This window comes from Camponotus vicinus, unplaced genomic scaffold, assembly GCF_025532165.1.
Source record: "Camponotus vicinus isolate PSW18456_S1 unplaced genomic scaffold, iyCamVici1.0 SCAF_1, whole genome shotgun sequence".
In the NCBI taxonomy this organism is placed as follows: domain Eukaryota; kingdom Metazoa; phylum Arthropoda; class Insecta; order Hymenoptera; family Formicidae; genus Camponotus; species Camponotus vicinus.
Genome location: NW_028141945.1, coordinates 979,540 through 990,599, shown reverse-complemented (window position 1 = coordinate 990,599; position 11,060 = coordinate 979,540).

Genomic DNA, 11,060 nt, shown 5'->3' with positions numbered 1-11,060 from the left:
AAACTCATTTATATTCACAAACTCTGTATCGCATTAAATATTCATTAAACAGAATTTATAGCGGAAATCATTAATTAATAAAGAAATTATTAATATTCTGCTATAAATAATATTTATTAAATAATGTTTATCATTTTGTAAACTCCGCAAATTCTTTTACTCCGTAAATTCTTTTCTACGAACACATTTTTAGATGCAAAAATTATTGAGTAGTCAAAGGATTCTTATCGATGTATCATATAAAAGTAAATCCGTGGTTTATCGCCATAGAATCGAAAGGACCTTCATTATGAAGTTTTACCTTTCGTCGGTAACCATAATACCATTGGGGGGTGTCATGATAAAAACTTCCGTTATGGAATTTCCGTTATAGAATTAAATTAAATGCAAGTTTTATTAGTGCTTAAAAGTAATAATTTTGATAATAATTTAACAATGACAATAATTTAACAACTATCTTTAAAATGAAATCACAAAATTAATTAAATATATTAAATATATAATTAGTTATATCAAAGATTTTTCTCATTAAATGTCTTTCTACTATTTGTAATATCAGTATTAATAACAATGATAAAGCATGTCTCTCATTATCCATAAATGTACTCGTTTGTAATCACATTTATATAAAAATTGTTATATCTATTTGTTTTTAAATAGAGAAAAATATTTTACCAACAATGGAAAAATATGTTTTCTTGTACAAATTTTTATTTTGTGCATTAAGAAAAGGATAAATATCGATTAAATTATTACGAAAATATTCGAGAATTGCATAATTATATATTTGCAATTTATTGTGTGAACATTTGTAAAGTAGAAGAGTCGAAGAATAGCTGCCAAGCTATCCGGACGCGTTTTACGAATACGTATTGTTATTGTGATTTCTGCTATTATTATTCGTTGTTTGTGTGTTCTGTGTTTCTTATGTTATGTCCGGTGGACTCCACGATTCTTTTCTTTCCTCGAAACGATTTCGTGGAAGAAAGAAATCGAGGATCGACTTGCATTTGGAATGTAAATCGATTCTTCTTAGGAATAATGATAACGCGTAGAAGAACGCAACCTAATCCGCGTGTATCGCTATTAAACTTTAACAAATCTAATTCAGGGAATGGCCAGTCGAGATAGCGTTAACGAAACTCTAAATAAATTCGTGAATTATGAGATGAAAAATTGTTATGAGAAACTCTAACTGTCCCGTATCTATTGGTACGGCTTTATGTTCGAAGCCTCTCTATCTAAAGAAATTTTAAAATAAAGATCTGGTTCTCGGGAAGATTGTCAAAATCTAAACATACAGCAATATTCTTGAAATTGATAGTGCACGTGCGCTCGTTCGACAGGCCACCCTCGAGCGTTCTCCGAATCGCCAAATCATCAAGCGATAAGATAATCAGCTCACTCCCACTCTCTACTGGATGGAGCTAAGTCTCGAGCCAAAGGGCTTAACCAATAAAAATCTTAAGAGACCCCTCTCCTTTTAAAAAATCAAGCTCCTTGACCTTAGGAAGGGAGTAATAGAAATTATTTAATTCGCCTAAAAAGATTCCCCAGCATCCAGAAGGGAGGAGGAGTAATAACTTTAAAATGCAAGCGCAAGGCGCGACGCGCGCTATTAACACTCCAGTTGACAGTTCAGTACGCTAATTCTTCCAACGAGCAGCAATGCAGTTGACAGTTCAGTTCACAGCTCCAGTCAAGATTCAGTCATTCAATTTTAAAATTATATAGCCTCGGGGGATCCTTTTTTTTCTTGCATTATGCAATTGAGTTATTCATCTGTTTTATATCACAGTGAAAATGATTTTGTTAACATTTAATTGTGCATCGTGTGAATTTTCTGATGAACATCTCCATTACCCAGCTCTTCATGTTATAAATCTCCGACCTCAGCCATTGCAATTTTATGAACGCACTCATTTTTGTGATGCCAACGAGTTGTGAGTAAAATTGAGTAATTTTCATTTTCTCCCTTTCCCATATCTTACTATCTCATAATTTAAAATCTATGTCTGACAAATAATTTTAAACGGTTTAATAACCATTAAATTTTTACTAATTACTATCAATCAATCAATCCTTGTCTCACTTCTCCTCCAGTCTCATTCCTTGTTCTTCCTGTTCGCCGAGAATCTCCGCAAGGCGATTCGCGAACAATTCCCCGTTCGCCGGGAATCTCCGTAAGGCGATTCGCGAACAATTGCCCGTTCGCCGGGAATCTCCGCAAGGCGATTCGCGAACAATTCCTCGTTCGCCGGGAATCTCCGTAAGGCGATTCGCAAACAATTCCCCGTTCGCCGGGAATCTCCGTAAGGCGATTCGCGAACAATTCCCCGTTCGCCGGGAATCTCCGTAAGGCGATTCGCGAACAATTCCCCGTTCGCCGGGAATCTCCGTAAGGCGATTCGCGAACAATTCCCCGTTCGCCGGGAATCTCCGTAAGGCGATTCGCGAACAATTCCCCGTTCGCCGGGAATCTCCGCAAGGCGATTCGCGAACAATTCCCCGTTCGCCGGGAATCTCCGTAAGGCGATTCGCGAACAATTCCTTATTTCTCTTTATTAGCTCTTTCTGATTTATTTACCGAGAATTTATATTGTTTTCTATCATTATATCTCGTTTCAGCCCTTCTATATATATATATCTTTTCATTTCTATTTTTTTTTTGACTCCCTTTCGTTTTCTTTTAATTTCCCATCCTCATATTATTATTATTATTATTATCTTTTCCTTTCTCTTCATATTATTTTCCTTTGAATTATCATTACTTTTGGGAGAAACCGTTGAAATAGATGAATAATTTTCGAACTTAGACTTGGCGAATCTCTTATCTTAATTTTATTATTGTATTTTAATTTAGACCTGTGTTTCAGTGAATTTAGAAAATTTTAATTCTAACTATAACACATATTCGCAAGCGACGAATTCTATACTTCTTCTAATGAGTAAGTGTTATTCATATTTTTATTACACATTCACTTTTTATTTTGTTTTATTTCTTATATTATATTAATTATATGTATATTGTATTAACCAGTCAGAATTTAATTCTTAACGTAAATTCTTCCCTGTATATTCTGACTGATAACCTCCGAACGATTGTAACACCCGCGAGAATATATACATACACACACAGATACCCACTCACGCATACCTACAACTGCTAAGATGTATTTTTCTTTCATTATTTTTTTTTTATAATATATGTATTTTTAATTTTATGTATAATTTAATTATTTAAACCGTTCTCTTCCCTAAATCCCGAGATCGCACTAGGTCCCATCCCGCGTAACAAGGATTAAATTCCTTTACCGAAAAGGGGCCATCGAACGAATAGGCTTAAAAACGCAGCGTTAAAGAGACCTTCGGTCGCTGACCTGTGTCAGGCTCTTCACATTCGTTCGACCCGATCCATACACACGCCCGAATAAAGTGTGTCACGGGGTAAGTAAGTTGCGTCCTTCCATACGGCCCATCCATTCCAGGGTCTGGACGTAACACTTATTAAAGTTTTTAATTGTTCTAAAAGAGTGTTTATTTATTTAACGCGGTGCGCGAGTGTCGGTTGCGTTGCGCGCGGTTCGATATATCGAAGTCGTCTCCGCGGACGTAATAATATAATAAATCAGATATTTTATATATAAAAATTATATATTTTTTGTCAATCATAAAATATTATAATATTTCATAATTAATAATTAATTAACTTCTAATAAACGCATAAAACTGTATTGTAACTGATAAATCTTTATCGAAGCGCAATCACATACATACACACACATACACACATACACACGCACACACATTCATTACTGCGAAATATTATTATATTTAAATTAAATTATTATATTTCAACAATGTTTATTTTCAGTTGGCGCAATTTTTTGATATCATTAATTTTTGTAGGATATATTAAAACAAATGTGGAAAATTAAAATAAATTTTTTGTATAACATTTTGGCTAATATTTTTCCACTTGCTTGCGTGAACTTGGCGCCTTTTTTTATCTTTTTTTGAAAAGGTTAATTTTTTTAGGGATAGTTATAACATTAATAATATAAATAGTAATTGTAATTACTATATATAATAGTAATTATAATTATAGTTATTTTGTTCATAATAATTCTATTTTATTTATAATAAAATGGAAAAATAAGTATATCTTTATTAGTTCTCGTGCTTACTGTCGCATGATTTGCTCATCGTTGATGAGACAAAACGTGTGGCAGCGTGTGGCTGAGCCAGCAAGGCTCTTGCTTGCCATATGAAGTGTCGCGGGTTCAAGTCCCGTTAAGGCCAGAATTTATTTCTGGCGATAAAGCTGTCTTCAGGTGATATATGGTAAATTTGATCCATATAATAATTTGATCCATATAATAATTTGATCAATATAATAATTTATATAATTATTATAAACTATTTGTAATAATTATATAAATTATTCAAAAGAAGTAAATTAATAATATTCAATTTTTGCTGTTTCACTTTCTCTATTGGTATTTCATCCCAAGAAACATCAGAAGGTAATTGATTACTACTAGTTGATCTTTCGCTTTCTGCGACGCTTCTTGATTGTGAGCCAACGGTAGGAATGTGAGATGAGTCTTCAGGATTAATGCCAACATTTTGAAGAGAAGTTGAAGGAAGTAACCTGTAAGATATAAAATAAAAATTACTGGATTAAATCAGTACTATATAATCTAGTTTCAATTATGTGCACAATATTATGAAGCCTTCAAATTAGTATTTTTTAAAGTAATATTGTTATTATCAAAATGTCATCGAAAAAAACCTGAATATTCGATTATTCTCAAAAATTTCACGTCTAAATACAAAAATTCCTGCCGGATTATTTAAAAAATTTTTATACTTATTCACAATTTATATTTATGCATAGTGTCATAAATTATTCACTACAACAGTACTAAATTAGTAAATTTAAAATTTATATGATTTTAATTTGTAGTATTTTAATTTATAGACTTTATAGACATCTTTTCGTTTTGTCGAAAAGATAACTTAAAAAAGACATCTTTTCATTATCTTTTAGTATAATGTGCTGTGTGGGAACTTATTGTTAATTTATTAATTAAAATACTACAAATTAAAATCATATAAATTTTAAATTTGTAGTATTTTAATTAATAAATTAACAATAAGTTCCCACACAGCACATTATACTAAAAGATAACGAAAAGATGTGGCACGTTTCTTCGCTTGCCGCTACGCGGCGAGCCACTCTTAACTTATCTCGTATTTAATATTTATCACGAAATGTATATAAAGAATTAGTAATTAATATAAAATCTGAAGCATATTTTTGCCTTTTACGAGCAGTAATGCCAGAAAGAGGATACTGCTCGCACGCATCAATCAGAGAGAGCCACATACATGTGCTACGCAGAATGATTGTATGCGTGTGAGCCGCATCCTTTTCCTGACATTACTCTTTATCAATTCAATTTCTGATAAATTGAATTTAAAATAATTTATTTAATAATCTGAATTCCTTGTTGGGATTCAGAATATTAAACAGATTATTAGAAATTAGGCGGATAAATGGGAGAAATAGCCCATTTATTGCGTGTATTGAAGTATTCCTACTACCGAGTGTCGATAATCTATATAGAATGAATCAAGTCATCTTTTAGTCATCATATGGACAAGACTAAAAAGTCACTGAATTCGGGTCATGAAACGACTTTTAGCCATCTTTCCGTCGACTTAACGATATCAGTAAAAGATGTCTGTGACAAAAAAATGTCCAGTTTTAGTAGTACTTTTAGACGACTTGGTGCTGTGTGGGGAATTATAACAATAACATAGTATCCAACCTTGGCGACGTAAATCGTATCGCGCTAATGTTTATATCTTACGGTCTTGTTATTATTCGCACAGTGACATTCGAGCAGTAAAGCAGTGATGTGAAATGTTTCATATATTGTAAAATTCTTTCTCTAAACATGATTGCAAGTGCAATGAGGAACTTTTCGTGAATGAGTGCAAGTGCAACGAGAAAAGGAGTGCAACGAGGATTCAAATGCCACGAGGTAGAGAAGCAGCAAAGAAAGCAAAAGAAAACGGAGGATTCAGTAATGGAGGGATCAATATAAGGTAAGTAATTTAAATTAATATATTTACAATAAATTATCATTTATATATACACATTATATATACACATTGTATATATCTATATATATATAAATATTTCAACAATAAATTAATAATAACACGATGTTTGATTTCTACGATGTATAATACGCCAATGTTTACATGCCTTAGCTTTGTTATTTTTATACGATAATATGCAAATAAAAAAGTAATAGTGCTAACGTTCTAATAAATTTCTTATTATATTCTATATATCTTACTTATATATATATATATATATATATATATATATATATATATATATATATACACATACTATATTGTCATAGTACGTAAAATATTTCAATGAAAAATTAATAATAACACGATGATTGATTTTTGCGATATATAGCGCTAATATGTTCTCCCTCAGCTTTGTTATCATTCGTGCGATGATACTCGAACAGAAAAGTAATAATACGAGATATTCTACTTTTTCCAATTTCTTTTCTGAACATGATTCTAGTATCAGAAAATTATTTATTATAGTAATATGATTAATGATTAATTAACTTCCACAAATAATAATTATATATATATATATATATATGTATGTATATACATATAATTATATATATCATGATAATAATGTTCGAAGCGCAAATTCCGTGTAATTTATTCATTTAATAAAGTAAGAATCGTAATGATAGAGGGGAGGGGGATTTAAAATAATAAATTATTGTTTCATTGCAATCTTTACGGATAATTATTTCTTTAATGATATTTAGAATCAAATAAATTTGGCCATAATACGCTTTGTCACTTTATTTCTTTAAGATCTAAATATAATTTAGACTGAAAACGCGCAATAAAACAATCGAATTGTAGATCCAAATAATTAACATTACGTAAAACTTAATTTAAACAACGTTTAATAAGTAAAATCGTTAATTAATCTCATAAATTAAAATATTATCGTAATATTTTCGTAATTTAAAATATTATCGTATATTTTCGTAATTTAATATTTTGCATATACATACATATCATAGTATATAAAATATTTCGGCAATGAATTATCAATAACATGATGTTCGACTTTGGCAGTATAAATAGTAGTGTGCTATTGTTCATGTAATACAACCTTGTTATCATTCGCACGGCGACACTCGAACAATGAAATAGTAATGCGAAACATTTCGTATGATTGTTAGATTCTTTTTCGGTAAATGTGCATAAAAGGTCAAACCTCGCCGATTTTATCGCCACTGAAATATGTTGTAGAGGAACTTTTCTGAGTAATTCTACGCAAGAAATAAGTGGGGGATAACATTAGTTTAGAAGATACAACAAATTGAAGTTTCACAATTTTAATGCTTTTTATCTCCGAAAATATTGATTGAAGAAAAAAAATTTTAGGCAAAAAATAAAGACCCTGAAAAACCCTACAAAAAAGATTATATGAATTTTTTTCATAAACCTACTATTTTAGCTGTTATATAAAAAAGTAATAATTTTAAATACATTTAATACAATTTAAATTTATATAGAATTTAATACAATTAATAAATATCACAAATGTATGTGTACACACACACGCGCGCGCGCGCGCGCGCGCGCGGGGGATGGATACAAGGGGGGCCTTCGGCCACCCTCCCGCAACCACTCCGCCGGGGGTAGTATATATATTTTATACATTCGGCAACGTGAATTATTAGTAACACGGGGTCCGACCTTAGCCATATAAACACTATCGCGCTAATGTTTTTGAACTTACGATAGCACAATGACCTTAAGCAGTAAAGTAGGGATGTAAGACGTTTCATATATTATTAAATTCTTTCTTTACGTAGTCAACCTTGGCGATATAAACAGTATCGCGGTAATGTTTCTGACTTACGATCATTCGCGCAGTGGCTCTTGAACAGTAAAGTAGTGATGTGAGACGTTCCATATATTATCAAATTCTTTCTTTACATAGTCAACCTTGGCGATATAAACAGTACCGCGGTAATGTTTCTGACTTACGATCATTCGCGCAGTGGCTCTTGAACAGTAAAGTAGTGATGTGAGACGTTCCATATATTATCAAATTCTTTCTTTACATAGTCAACCTTGGCGATATAAACAGTACCGCGGTAATGTTTCTGACTTACGATCATTCGCTCAGTAGCTCTTGAGCAGTGAAGTAGTGATGTGAGACATTTCATATATTATCAAATTCTTTCTCTGAACACAATTGCAAGTGCAACGAGGAATTCAAATGAGTGCAAGGAGGATTGAAGTGCCACGAAAAAAAAAACGAAGAAAGCAAAAGAAAGAAGGAGGTTTTGGAAATGGATGGACCAATAAGATATGATGTAAGTCATTAATATAAATTATTTATCACATTCATTATTTATTATATTATTGCGTCCCCGCGTCCCGTTGAATGTATTCGTCAGTCGTTGAATTCTTTCGAAGAAGATCGCGTTTCCGCGCGAGTTGTCAAGATGTTGTGATATAAACAACAACTGTCAGAGAGTCTGAGCCCAGCTGTCAAACTATGCGGACGCGCGTCTGTTTGTGATCCGTTTTACGATTATTCTGAATTCTTGTATGTTACTCGCGGTTTATTAAAATTCTTATGCACCTTAAATCGCGTTATTAATTACGAGTGCACAAGCGTCAGCATATACCGATTGTGTCGCGCGCGTTCGATATATATCGTTCCAACAATATATAAATTATTTATCATTAGTATATATTCAAAATATACATATTTCACGTTTCGTTTTATTTCTTTGATAGTGATTTTAAATTGTAACATATATAATACATATACTTCTAAAAAATATTCCAGTTTATTTTAAAATGATTAAAACATTTATAAAATTTTTTATTAATATTTTCAGATACTTCTTATGTTTTATAAAATATTTCATATTAATATATTTATTTAAATATTTTACATATAAAAAAATAGAAATTTTTTTATTTATCGTATTATTAAAAGTTTATATCTAAGAAATATAAATTATTTTGTAATTACGTAATTTATAATATTAAAATATATCTATTTAAAAGTAAAAATGTAAAAATTAATTGCGCGCAATAATTAGTTTTAAAATCAATTATTTTGAACATTGCTTTATGTAATATATTATCTTATCCTTTATATTTTTATTTATCGTTTATATTTGCGAATTTAAATTTATATAGTATATTACAAAATAAATTCCACAAAATATATTATATATAAAATTATATATAATATAACCCTCCCATTGGGTACACCTTGTCGGGGTGGGAGGGCTTAGTACTTGGATGGTGCCTTGAGGTTTATCTTAAATTTTTTCTATTTAGTATAAATCTTGAGGAGCCTGAAGGGGAAGCTAAGTACCCTTTCGCGTCGTCGGTGCCATCAACGTGTCGCGGACGGCGGCGTTTCGTTACCACGGTTTCGCGTTGTAGTATTCTCGCGTCGTCGCGTTTTCGCGCTTCCGCGTTGGACTTTTCGTATAAAAATCCCAATTTCATTATTGTCACGAGTCTCTACTTCCGATGCCAACTAACTAGGATTTCGAGTTTGCACGCGTTGCTACGTACACTCGTGCTTCGTGCTTCGTCAAGTGATTTCGACCGAATTAGTTAGAACTCGATCGATGGAATGGTCGTTAATGGGTCCCTTCTCTTTGCTCGTCTACAGCCACACGCACTGCGTGTGTTAACCCTGTCGAGGAGTCGAGTGGATTCCCCTAGGCACGATTTTCGCTCGGTAAAAAGGGTTGCCTCCCCATTTTCTAAATTGCTGAATGTTAGCATTTAAAAAATGTGTGTATTCTCTTCTTTTGCCGTCTACCAGCCTGGTGTAGCATATAGCAACCGCGGGAGGCATAATATGTCCGGGCGGAGCAGCTGAAATCGTGCTTAGCGGGTCCAGGTTCGATACGAGATAGGATAATTATGCGCGAAAAAGAGTTGGTGAACTTCATTTTCCTCTATTTCCGTCAATCGTTTCGTCTTCTTTCCGGTTCGGGCCTTTGCTCGTTGTATCGTTGCATTCCCGACCTGTTGGCTCGAAGTTGATTCTCGTGAAAAGAAATGGGATTTTCGCTCGTACCGAAACCGGGAGTGTCGTACAAAGTATATATATATTAAATATATACATCGCGCAACCAAATTTTTAATCGTACCGAATTAGTGCGGGAGTGCTGTTTAGTATCGCGCGTAAAATAGCGGAAATAGCGATATAAAAATATCGCTCGTGAGTGCGGGAGTGCCGTTAAAAGTATCGCGCGTCAGCAACATGAGAGGAGGAGGAGGCCTGGGAGAGGCATCTTGCATCGGCGGAGCAACCTGATGGTGAATATTTATTATTTGTATATCAATTGGTATAAATTGTACGCATAATAATTCGGTCTTATTATTTTAATGAATTAAATAGAAAATTAGAGAAAAAGATTTTTATAAAACTTTTTATTTAAGAAACCGTCTCAAAAATTTATAAAATTTTTCCACGCGTGTTTATCTCTGCTTATTATTTTACACATCGGATATAAAATTCCGAACGATAAAAATTTTTTGAAATATTGATTGCATTTTGTGAACATTATTATAAATGAATTTTATATTTGTATGTTACAGACAACGTAGCTTCGATAACTCCGCTGTTGCGCATCAGTGCCGGTGAGTGAGAGAAAAACTTTTATTTAACTTTAAGGTAACGGATTCGTAGAGATTGTAGATGTAGATGTAGATGTAGATTGTAGATTGTAGATTGTAGTAAATCCGTTGCCTTAAAATGAATGAGCTAGGATAGATTAAATTAAATAACTTTTAATAAATTCTTCCGAAATGCTTTGCATCTATTGCGAAAATATATCGAAATATTAATTAAAAAAAGAGAATCAAGAAAAGAAAATTTTTTTGTAAAGATTTTATCTAATTTATTAAATAAAGAGCACGCATTAATAATTTTATCAATT